The following is a 13811-nucleotide window of genomic DNA, read 5'->3' as shown; positions in this document are numbered from 1 at the left end:
AGATTTTTGAACAAGAGGCTAAAAACACTATTTCCAGACTCAAAGCTAGAGGATACAATGATAAAATTTTGAACAGTGCACTGAGACGTAGCCGTGAAAGATCCAGGGAGTCTCTGTTAAAATCTGAAGCACTTGATTCAGAAATGAACAGTAACATTCCTCGCTTAATTCTGTCCTATAGCAAGTAGGAAAGACAAATTAGGTCTATTGTAAAGAAGCATTGGCCTATTCTTATGACCGATGGTTTCTTCAGTGATACACTGCCCACTACACCTACAATTACCTACAAAAAATTCAGGAGCATGCACAACAGTTTGGTGAAAACTAGTCCTGAGCTTGGTGGTGGCAGCATCTAGCTCAAACAAAAAGAAGGTTTTTTCAAATGCTCCTCATGTAGGGCGTGTAAATTTGGTGTCAACACCACGCACTACAATACACCATTTAGTCCAATCAGTAAAGCTATCCGGGGTAATTACAATTGCAATAGTGATTTTGCAGTATATGTCCTGACATGCACCTGTGGCCTACGGTACATTGGGAGTACCAAATTGCAGGTGCATGTCAGGATCCTGCAACACTTACGGGCAATAGTCAACAACGACAGCACATACCCGATAGCTCGCCACTTCAGATCAACACACAACAATGATCTGACTAATTTGACATATTTTGTCATAGATGTGGTGGCCCCTCTCAAACGGGGAGGAGATAGAGAAAAATTACTGAGGAAGAAAGAAACAGAATATATAGTGGAGCTTGATAGCAAATACCCAAATGGACTTAACACCACAGAAGATTTACATCATTTTTTATAAACTGTAAAATTTTATAATTCAGCATATATGTGTGTCATCAGTTACATAATTGGTGGATCCAGTATAAACCTATATGTTTTTTTATTTATTTTTTAAGGACTTCCAGAATCAAATCTCCGTATGAAATTTAGAACATCTGATTGGCTCAAGTTGCCCCATGGGTGAACCAGTTGAAAATCCAACTAAGATGAAATATATAGCTGATACTAATGATCCGTTATTGGTATACTCCCAGATAAGAACTTTGTATATATTGATGAATAGTAACTTTTTTGTAAAAAAATGCTTTTTTCTTCACTTTTTCACAATATCACATATACAGTTATTTAAGGTATAAAAAAAAATTCTTATATTCACTTAGGATTAGGCAGGCATTGTGGGCACTTACAGGATTTTTTGCGAAACAATTAATAATCGCATTATCACATACAGTTATTGAAATCATTTATAGATGTTATTATTTAAGATCTGGTATGAAGTCATGAAATTTATTGTGAGAAAATTAAATTTTTGATCAATTTATATATATAGTCATAGTTTATGTAATTATTGTAAATAAGATTTATGTATATTTATTTGTATATACATTGTTTCATTCTGTTGGTTGGATTTGTTCAACAAAGATTTCATTTCCAGTACTCTACAGTTCAATACTTTATAATAATAATCCACATTTGTATAGCGCACAATCACCCGTTAGGGTCTCTAGGCGCTAGGGGCCGTCGGGAAGATTAAGCAAGCTATTGCCCAGAGTCGCATGGTGCTGGGCTAACCTGCCGCCGGAGCCGGGGATCGAACCCTGATCCCCAGATTCCAGCATCAGTCGCCCTGGCCGCGGCTCCACACCTCTCCCCTCCTTTATATGATTGAGAAAAAAACTGTGCATTCATGCAGTCATATCGTTTTATGTGCCCTTATTGTTTTTATGGGTTTGCACCTATGTGGTGTATAGATGAGAATTTCATCTATGTTTATTTAACATGTGACTCACTAAGGAGGTGGAGCATCACGTAAGAAAAAAAGTATTTAATTGTTAGTTGACCAGGTGTATGGTGTGTGATCAAGGGCACGAGTTGCTCGAAACGCGTCGCCTGAGAGGTTGAATAAAATCTCCCTTACTGCAGCCTTGGGTCCGTGTCTTCATTGCAGGAAGCTGATGGTATGAAGATTGTGTTGCATATATATATATATATATATATACATATATATATATATTACCTACTGGCGGTCGCCAGTAGGTAGTTATAGTTAGGACTAAGTTTCCGTAGGAAAGGCTCATAACTTTGGCGTTGTTTGATGAATCTTCATGAAATTTTCCAAACTAATCCTCTGTTCATATCAGCACAAAATGTAATCATCAAACTTCTTAGGTATCCTGGGAATCCTTTTTTGTAACACAAAATTATCAACAGTAGAACAGACAGCAATCTCTTGTACAGTACATTCAATCTGGTGCGTGTCAGAATTGGTAATAGTTGTACCCACATCGGAACTTTGAGGAGGAATACAAAGTTGCGCTTCTGAGAAGCACATTCAGTACCCCTCTCGTCAAACAATACATTATTGTCTTCACCTCTTTCAAAAATAAATTCTTGTGCAAAGAACTAAGGCACTGAGCTGAGGCCAACTTCAACGGCTTCTGTTCTATTCAAATTGAAGCTCCTGCATCAGTGAATTCCACATTACATGTTACAATTCCATGTGACATGAAGAATAGCTATTAGACAAGAATGACAAAATTCTATATTGAAAATAAAGGTAAGATACGATTAGCACACTGTGCCGATGAGTTCCTAAACAATGTCGTGTTTTTTGATCTTGATAGCCAATCCGTGAGCAGAGGCTGAGGATGAGCTAATTTGTGTGAAAGGGCTTTGTGGATAACACGCAGGCAGAGAGACGTATGCACAAAGATTAGACATGGTTACAAAATGGATGTCGTGTTTAGGCTAACATAACAAGTAAATAGCGTATTTGCATAGGCAATACATCACCTATCCCTGGTTAAACTGGAGACGTAAGGGGCAATAATGAAAACGGAGTTCAAATTCCTGAGCATACTTAGAAATGTATTATACGAAAATAGTTCAATTGAAGTGTGTTAACAAAACTTAAAGGAAAAAGTTTAAAAAGTTGGAAAAAATCAGTCCAAGAATAACGTGAATTTCTTACAAGTCTTGCTGATTGAAGTCCGTAAGTTCTTCAGCGGCTTGAGATGCGTAATGTTCCAAGAGGTCATTGTTGCCATCCTGTGAGAAAAGCGAAGCGATCCAATTTATATCCTTGAAGGGGCAGTAATGTTTCTCGAATGTTGGAGCGGTAATTTGAATTGGCAGGCAATCTGCAATGTTGTGGAAGGTTGCACGTTGCAGGAGATCTTTCGCGGCTGCACAGAAATCCCATTCCGTACAATACCTTTTTGCATTGCATCTGCCATTGCTCCACTTCCTGAACAATCAAGTTCATGGTTTTCAAGATACTCCATTACCTGCTGGAAATCAGGAGCTATTGTTGGGATGTTGGCAAGGCAAAGATCCATTCGCCAGTCGAATGGGCAAGTTTTGCAATAAAAAGATGGTTACATGCAGATTGCATATGTGTAAATGAATGACATGTTGTAGCTGGCTCCGATAATAGATAGAGGCAGGCAGCCGAAAAGTTGTTCCATTTTTTGACAGTATTGATGTAGCTTTGCGTAGAGGTGTATTCTGTTGGACATAGTTGTTACCACAGGGAGCACAGCCATTTTTTACAAGCAAAAATAGTAGTAGGATGGGTGCAAAGAGAGCGAGAATTATGGGCACTGTTCCTGTTATTCCAGAGAGGATCGAATTAATTAAGTCTGGTATTATACCAAAAACAGTTTGACCGACTGTGAGAAGGCCGGAGGAGACCTTGTTAAAAAAGTGTTGCAGACCTTGAGTGTGAGATGTGCTGAAAATTGTGTACCAATTCACAAAGTGTAATGGGAGGTTCGTATTTAAAAGGGACTGCATTTTACTTGAAGTTTGTGCTATCTGCAGTCGATAAATTTATTTTGCAGAAGTGAGGGGCACTTCTGTTCTGAACAAAAGTGCTTTAGTTTGGTTAGTTTAATGAGATCTGTTTTCAAAGTAGGGATTGAAGGCCAAGTTGAAGTTTGGGAGTTGTTTTGTGTGGGTGGGAATAGGCATTGCCACAGGAAGTTATTCGGTTTGAAACAGTAAGGACATACGGTATGCCAGCTCACATTCCGTAGGAGTGGATGTTATTGAGAAGCAGATTACTGCCGTTAGAAAGCTGTGTGAATGTTGGTATAATTGTGGGAGTTGGCGTGCTTTTAAGAAAGCACACAAGATTGGGGGCTATAAGCTTAAAAGCGTCATGCAGTTGGACATCCTTGGATTGTAATGAATGGCTGCTATTGTGGTCGCACTTTTCACCTGTGAGAAAAACTTCTGTATCCTCTTTAAGGCAGCGATATGTAAAGGGACAATCCACTGCTCGTTAATAAACGTGCTACCTTGTATAATCACATATAACATGACAAACAACATGTACACCTAGCAGACACAACAATACTACATTCTGTGGGAACCGTGGCTAGCCATGGACCCAAACCAAAGATGGCTTGGCACCTCTGCCACACAATGCAGAATGCGAGGAGAGATGGGAGAAAAGTATGTGCGAAGGTGGCAAGTTGTTTTCGATTATAAAAGTATGCAATGCAAAGTGTTGAGGGAATGTGACAGACTTGAGTATGCAGAGCACAGACATGTACATGTGAACATACACTGATGGTCTATTGAGTGAAGTAGAGAGTGGACGCAACCATGATAGTACAGTCAGTAGGGAAGATTACAAAAACACAGCGCTTATGTGCCCCCTCCTCCCTCAAATCTTTAGCGTAGTGGGCTGGCTTGGAATATGCAAGGCTAGAGTAGGGGTATGAATAAAAGGCATGTTTCTGTGGGTGTGGTTTGGTCCAGGAATGGCGGACGTGTCTGCCAGGTCTGCTCAGGTTACACTGACACAAGGTTGACCCCGTGAGCGAAGGTAGCTGCGTGACTGATGCTCTCAGCTTGCTGGTACTCAGAAACCGCCATGGCCGCTGCGACGCACATATGCCCCACAATTTACCTTTTGCTACCGCATTATGTAAAAGAGGGCCCACCACATGCCGGCGGAAGCTCCTGGGCCGAGGTTGGAAGGTTCCTGAGGTCAACGCTGGCTACCGCGACACAGGCACACAGCGCCCAGTCTGAGGTCCAGCAGCATGGAGTGCTCTGTGTACTACTAATACAGTAGTCCAACAGGTACCAACAGTGGAAAGGTGTCTTGATCCCACAATGGTTGATGTTAGAACTGCATCTGAGAGTGGAGATGAAGGTACTCCCTTCGACCAGGTGCAACCAACTCTAGGTCCCAACAGTGGAACGGTGTATTGATGCTTTAATGGACGATGTCCGATATTGCCTGCTGCTTGCTTTTCACCGAACTCCCTCCATTGAGGTGCATCACAGTCTGTGCTTCCGTAGCTAACTGCTGCACATGATTATTGGGCTTGATTGACTATAGTCGCTGGACTACACCGCAGTGTGGCAGGTCCAAACAGTGAAACGGGGTATTGATTCTATGATTGAGGATGTCAGAAGTTAAAGTCTGTGATAAATTCTGTTGGGACCTACAGTTGGTTGCACCTCTGACCAGGTGCAACCAACTGTAGGTCCCAACAGTGGAACGGTGTCTTGATCCCACATGGACGATGTTAGAACTGCATCTGAGAGTGGAGATGAAAGTACTCCCTTCGACCAGGTGCAACCTACTCTAGGTCCCAACAGTGGAACGGAGTCTTGATCCCACAATGGACGATGTCCGATATTACCTGTTGCTTCGTTTTCATTGAACTTCCTCCATTGAGATGCATTAGCTTCTGTGCTTCCGTAGCTAACTGCTGCACATGATTATTGGGCTTTGATTGACTGTAGTCGGTGGACTACACCGTGGTACAGCAGGTCCGAACAGTGAAATGTGGTCTTGATTCAATGATTGAGGATGTCAGAAGTTAAAGTCTGTGATCATTTCTGTGCACCCCCTCTGACCAGGTGCAACCAAGTTTAGGTCCCAACAGTGGAACGGTGTCTTGATCCCACAATGGACGATGTTAGAACTTCATTTGAGAGTGGAGATGAAAGAACTCCCTTCGACCAGGTGCAACCTACTGTAGGTCCCAACAGCGGAATGGTGTCTTGATGCCAGGATGGACGATGTCCGATATTACCTGCTGCTTGGTTTTACACAGCTCCCTCTGTTGAGGTGCATCAGAGTCTGTGCTTCTGTAGCTAACTGCTGCAGATGAATAATGGGCTTGGCCGACTCCAGTGGCGGGACTGCACCGCGGTACAGCAAGTCCGAACAGTGAAACGGGGTGTTGATTCTAAGATTGAGGCTGTCAGAAGTTAAAATGTGTGATTATTTCTGTATACCCCCTCTGATCAAGTGCAACCAACTCTGGGCCTCAGAATCCAATGGCATGTGGCTGTGAAGAGTTAATGACCACTGCCTCTAGCCTACACTGCAGTCAGCACGGCTCACGATTCAGATCGAGCGGTGATTATTTAAGTAGAGAATCCAGTAGTCAAGTAACTACAACGCCTATTAAAATACATACAAAATCCTTTTAGTATAGTTGCTTGCAGAACTTTTTTTAGATGAGTTATAGGTTTAGTACAATTACCAAATTCTTCTTGGTAGTGGAAAAGAACACTGAATAACAATCTACACTGTGGACAGCAGAGATCGTAAATCGAATTGTTTTGATTTATTTATAGCGGAGTTTTCTGTAATTTATGTTGTTGTATTTTGTGAAGAGTAAGTGAGAAAAAGTATTCATGGATGTCTATGTGACTAGTGCGTTCAATTTACACTGCAAACAGCAGTGTTTACAATTCAGATTGAGTCGCTATTGTAGATGACGCAGGCCTGTAGGCAAAAGATATTGCTCCAGTGCGGCTCCGCACATGTTTTTTTTTGCTTCATGTATTGCAAACTGGGCAGCTTAAGTCAACGCCACGTGGCTGTGGGCCCTTGCTGACCGCTCTCTCTGGCCTACACTGCAGACAGCAGTGTTCACAATTCAGAACGAGTCGCTATTGCAGATGATGCAGTGTTGATGGCAACAGACATTGCTCCTCGTACGGTCTGCCTGCAGAACGCATCATCGCTGGCTGTGGAAATGCTGAATGCTTTTGATGTAGCTATCTGAGTGCACTAGAACTGATGGACCCTTTATGATACAATCTTTTTGTTTATTATTTCAGATCTATTGCCTGTGTCTCAGTATACCACAAGTTGTGGTTCTTTTATGATATAATTTTTTCTGTATTATTTCACATCTACTGTCAGTACCTTACTGCAGCACAAACTATTGACCCTTTTATTATTGAATCTCTGTGTGTGATCCAATGGTTACTGTTGTAGTTGATGCTAGCAGCAACCATTCCCTGAGGGCTGGTTTACACTCACCCTACACGCATCCAGGAAAGACGTCACTGGATATGTGACCCTCGTAATAAAGAGGTATTGACTGCACGTGCCCGTACCCACTTCCACTATCTATCTGTGTCATTGTGTTCATTATCTATGCATGATACTGCCCCTTGGGGGTACCACATTAGATTGTGCTGCGGACAGCGTATGCAACCATGTTATCTCTGGCAGTGTGGAAAAGTTTGGTTATGGAACTTTTAAGTGCATGGCTATCACAGGTGGAAGGCTACTTTACAGACCATGAATATTGATGAAGATGATGGTTGCAAGTTGTGTGTAGTGTAAGATATGTGTACATAGCAAAAGGTTTTCAAAAAAGCTCTATAAACAGAAGAGGTGTGTCTCATCAAATGCTGTAGAGGGAATGAGTAAAATGGGTGGCGTTTTCCAACTGCTTCAATGGGAAATGTTATGAAGTAATCAAATCCTTTTTTTTAAGGTCACATGGCAATCGTGCAGCCAGCGTGCAAGGAGACCGTACCCAACGCGATTTTGAGAAAATATATTTAATACAATATAAATTTATTATAGTTAGAAATATATAAATGTTTAAAATATTTTAGATTATCGCTTGCTCTCATATACACTTTAAAGTTATTTAGATATAGTTTTGAGACATAAAAAAATGAGGGAATGGTGTATCCCGCACGACTCTATACATATATGACGTAACACAGGGTCTGGCAGCGGGTACTCGTCGCATCGCAACGCGCAGCGGGCGCGACTCTATACGTACATGACGTAACGCGCAGCTTGGTACTGCGTACCCGTTGCATACCAAAGTAGCAGCTGGCGAGACCTCATACGTATATGTTGTTATGCAGGAGTTGAGCAATATGGTGGCTAGGATTCGGGTGCTGATGGAGCTTGGTAGACTACCAGTACTGGTCTCCAGTTTTCTCAATTTCTCATTTGAGATGTCATCAGTGATGCCACTGTCCATATCATGAAGCATGTAATATGTGTCGTCATCAGCAGTTCATTGCGGGCGAATGAGTTATAGTTAGCTCAACTAACTATAACAGGCAAATTTCTCTGGTTTTATATGAGTCAAATGTCCAACTAACTATAACGTCCCTGAAACCTATGTTTTTTCAGTGAATATATATTACCTACTGGCGATCGCCAGTAGATAGTTATAGTAAGGACCTATTATCCATAGGAAATCCGCAACATTCTATTTGGAATAACCTTGGCGCCAGTTGACGGATCCTTGCAAAATTTTCAAAACTGGTGGCCCGCTTCAGTCCACTCCTATCCTGAAAGTCTTGGAATGATTTGTCAAGCAGGGGTCGAGAAAAAAGGGGGGTCCCAAAACGTGTTTTCCCAATGCAATTTTCCATAGGAACCGTTAATCGCGGCTATAGCCCGAACTGCTGAATGGAATTACACCAAATTTGGCAAAGAGGTAGACCTTGATTCAGACTTGTGCCTTTTGGTTAAATGGTGTAAATTCGTTCAGTAGTTGCTGAGAAAATCTAAAGTAAAATCATAGATATATCTATGGCCGCGGTGGATCCGCGAATCCTGAGCGCACCCTTACAATCATGAGCTGCACGCTAATTGGCTGTCAACTGTTTGTTAACATTCCACGCCAGGAAGTGTTGGCCACCATTTTGTGCCTCGGTAGAAGCGAGGCTCAAGAAATCAGTGGAATAAGTGTGCAAAACATATAAAGGTGGCAGAGTAGAAATATACGGACCCTCTAGACCTGCTTAGGGGGTCCCCAAAAAAAAATCTTGTTTTTTGTTGAAAAAACTGAAAAATGTGTGCAGGGTGCGTGGATCCGCCATAAAAATACCCATTAAAACTAAGCGCGGTCTCCCGCGCTTGTTTAAAAATTAACCCCGGGGGGCCAAATCCTGGGGGCAAAAAATAATTTGTTTAATGGGGGGCTCAGAGGGGGCCTCCTAGCCCCAGGGATAGCCATCCCTGGGTCCTTTTATATTGTATTGTATTGTATTGATTTCCATCAACATATATATATATATATATATATATATATATATATATATATATATATATATATATATATATATATATATATATATATATATATATATATATATATATATATATATATATATATGAAAGTCCAAAGTTTTGCTTCAAAGCAAATAGGCGCACTCGGGAATTTTTCAGACCGTGATCAAGACATAGGATTGTCGAAACGCTTAGTGTGTAACTGGAAATAAACTTCCTTTACTGAAAAATTCCCAAGTGCGCCTATTTGCTTTGAAGCAAAACTTTGGACTTTCATTAATCTTCGGCTACGCGAGGTCCGCCGAATCTAGGGCGCCACCTGACGTGGGAGATAGAATCCCGGAAGGACCCTGCTGTGTAATTTGATATATATAAACAGAAAGTTCCAACACCGGGCCGACCAATAATATCGGCCGTTAACAGTATTGGTGAAAATATCTCCCGATACATTAATTTCTTTTTACAGGACATTGTTAAAAGCTTACCGAGTTACCTGAAAGACACGGGCGACTTTTTGAATAAATTGGACTCGATCCAGTGGCAGGACAATTGGTGTCTGATGACTCTTGATATCGAGTCTTTATATACCTCGATAGACCACTCAAAGGGTTTGGAAGCGATCAGACAGTATCTAGGATTAAGATCATGTGAATATTACAGCCATAACATAATGTTATGTGAATTAATACACTGGTGCCTGCATAACAATTTTTTCATGTTTGCTAAAGAAGTTTGGAAACAAGTCCGGGGTGTGGCAATGGGATCATGCTTCTCCCCCAGCTACGCGTGTTTACACGTGGGCTGGTGGGAGGGGCGTGGTCTCATTGAAACACCAGGATTTGAACATGTTAAATACTGGAAACGATTCATAGATGACGTGTTCTGCATATGGGAGGGGGATGAACAAAGCGCCCTTAAATTCGTAGACGCTCTAAATATGAACCAGGAAAATCTTTTCTTCACCTCCAATGTTAGCACAGTGCAGGCAGATTTTTTAGACGTCCATGTAACCATTAACAACAATATGATGACAACATCGCTATTCCGGAAACCCACGGCCGGAAATAGTATATTACATGCCAGTAGTAAACATCCCCAACATGTGATTTCAAATGTTCCCTATGGAGAATTACTGCGTGTTAAAAGAATAAGCAGCACTCCTGAGATTTTTGAACAAGAGGCTAAAAACACTATTTCCAGACTCAAAGCTAGAGGATACAATGATAAAATTTTGAACAGTGCACTGAGACGTAGCCGTGAAAGATCCAGGGAGTCTCTGTTAAAATCTGAAGCACTTGATTCAGAAATGAACAGTAACATTCCTCGCTTAATTCTGTCCTATAGCAAGCAGGAAAGACAAATTAGGTCTATTGTAAAGAAGCATTGGCCTATTCTTATGACCGATGGTTTCTTCAGTGATACACTGCCCACTACACCTACAATTACCTACAAAAAATTCAAGAGCATGCACAACAGTTTGGTGAAAACTAGTCCTGAGCTTGGTGGTGGCAGCATCTAGCTCAAACAAAAAGAAGGTTTTTTCAAATGCTCCTCATGTAGGGCGTGTAAATTTGGTGTCAACACCACGCACTACAATACACCATTTAGTCCAATCAGTAAAGCTATCCGGGGTAATTACAATTGCAATAGTGATTTTGCAGTATATGTCCTGACATGCACCTGTGGCCTACGGTACATTGGGAGTACCAAATTGCAGGTGCATGTCAGGATCCTGCAACACTTACGGGCAATAGTCAACAACGACAGCACATACCCGATAGCTTGCCACTTCAGATCAACACACAACAATGATCTGACTAATTTGACATATTTTGTCATAGATGTGGTGGCCCCTCTCAAACGGGGAGGAGATAGAGAAAAATTACTGAGGAAGAAAGAAACAGAATATATAGTGGAGCTTGATAGCAAATACCCAAATGGACTTAATACCACAGAAGATTTACATCATTTTTTATAAACTGTAAAATTGTATAATTCAGCATATATGTGTGTCATCAGTTACATAATTGGTGGATCCAGTATAAACCTATATGTTTTTTTATTTATTTTTTAAGGACTTCCAGAATCAAATCTCCGTATGAAATTTAGAACATCTGATTGGCTCAAGTTGCCCCATGGGTGAACCAGTTGAAAATCCAACTAAGATTAAATATATAGCTGATACTAATGATCCGTTATTGGTATAGTCCCAGATAAGAACTTTGTATATATTGATGAATAGTAACTTTTTTGTAAAAAAATGCTTTTTTCTTCACTTTTTCACAATATCATATATACAATTATTTAAGGTATAAAAAAAAATTCTTATATTCACTTAGGATTAGGCAGGCATTGTGGGCACTTAAAGGATTTTTTGCGAAACAATTAATAATCGCATTATCATATACAGTTATTGAAATCATTTATAGATGTTATTATTTAAGATCTGGTATGAAGTCATGAAATTTATTGTGAGAAAATTAAATTTTTGATCAATTTATATATATAGTCAGAGTTTATGTAATTATTGTAAATAAGATTTATGTATATTTATTTGTATATACATTGTTTCATTCTGTTGGTTGGATTTGTTCAACAATGATTTCATTTCCAGTACTCTACAGTTCAATACTTTATAATAATAATCCACATTTGTATAGCGCACAATCACCCGTTAGGGTCTCTAGGCGCTAGGGGCCGTCGGGAAGATTAAGCAAGCTATTGCCCCGAGTCGCATGGTGCTGGGCTAACCTGCCGCCGGAGCCGGGGATCGAACCCTGATCCCCAGATTCCAGCGTCAGTCGCCCTGGCCGCGGCTCCACACCTCTCCCCTCCTTTATATGATTGAGAAAAAAACTGTGCATTCATGCAGTCATATCGTTTTATGTGCCCTTATTGTTTTTATGGGTTTGCACCTATGTGGTGTATAGATGAGAATTTCATCTATGTTTATTTAACATGTGACTCACTAAGGAGGTGGAGCATCACGTAAGAAAAAAAGTATTTAATTGTTAGTTGACCAGGTGTATGGTGTGTGATCAAGGGCACGAGTTGCTCGAAACGCGTCGCCTGAGAGGTTGAATAAAATCTCCCTTACTGCAGCCTTGGGTCCGTGTCTTCATTGCAGGAAGCTGATGGTATGAAGATTGCGTTGCATATATATATATATATATATATACATATATATATATATTACCTACTGGCGGTCGCCAGTAGGTAGTTATAGTTAGGACTAAGTTTCCGTAGGAAAGGCTCATAACTTTGGCGTTGTTTGATGAATCTTCATGAAATTTTCCAAACTAATCCTCTGTTCATATCAGCACAAAATTTAATCATCAAACTTCTTAGGTATCCTGGGAATCCTTTTTTGTAACACAAAATTATCAACAGTAGAACAGACAGCAATCTCTTGTACAGTACATTCAATCTGGTGCGTGTCAGAATTGGTAATAGTTGTACCCACATCGGAACTTTGAGGAGGAATACAAAGTTGCGCTTCTGAGAAGCACATTCAGTACCCCTCTCGTCAAACAATACATTATTGTCTTCACCTCTTTCAAAAATAAATTCTTGTGCAAAGAGCTAAGGCACTGAGCTGAGGCCAACTTCAACGGCTTCTGTTCTATTCAAATTGAAGCTCCTGCATCAGTGAATTCCACATTACATGTTACAATTCCATGTGACATGAAGAATAGCTATTAGACAAGAATGACAAAATTCTATATTGAAAATAAAGGTAAGATACGATTAGCACACTGTGCCGATGAGTTCCTAAACAATGTCGTGTTTTTTGATCTTGATAGCCAATCCGTGAGCAGAGGCTGAGGATGAGCTAATTTGTGTGAAAGGGCTTTGTGGATAACACGCAGGCAGAGAGACGTATGCACAAAGATTAGACATGGTTACAAAATGGATGTCGTGTTTAGGCTAACATAACAAGTAAATAGCGTATTTGCATAGGCAATACATCACCTATCCCTGGTTAGACTGGAGACGTAAGGGGCAATAATGAAAACGGAGTTCAAATGCCTGAGCATACTTAGAAATGTATTATACGAAAATAGTTCAATTGAAGTGTGTTAACAAAACTTAAAGGAAAAAGTTTAAAAAGTTGGAAAAAATCAGTCCAAGAATAACGTGAATTTCTTACAAGTCTTGCTGATTGAAGTCCGTAAGTTCTTCAGCGGCTTGAGATGCGTAATGTTCCAAGAGGTCATTGTTGCCATCCTGTGAGAAAAGCGAAGCGATCCAATTTATATCCTTGAAGGGGCAGGAATGTTTCTCGAATGTTGGAGCGGTAATTTGAATTGGCAGGCAATCTGCAATGTTGTGGAAGGTTGCACGTTGCAGGACATCTTTCGCGGCTGCACAGAAATCCCATTCAGTACAATACCTTTTTGCATTGCATCTGCCATTGCTCCACTTCCTGAACAATCAAGTTCATGGTTTTCAAGATACTCCATTACCTGCTGGAAATCAGGAGCT

The sequence above is a fragment of the Lissotriton helveticus genome, chromosome 6, assembly GCF_964261635.1.
Source record: "Lissotriton helveticus chromosome 6, aLisHel1.1, whole genome shotgun sequence".
NCBI lineage: Eukaryota > Metazoa > Chordata > Amphibia > Caudata > Salamandridae > Lissotriton > Lissotriton helveticus.
Note: the sequence above shows the minus strand (reverse complement) of the source record.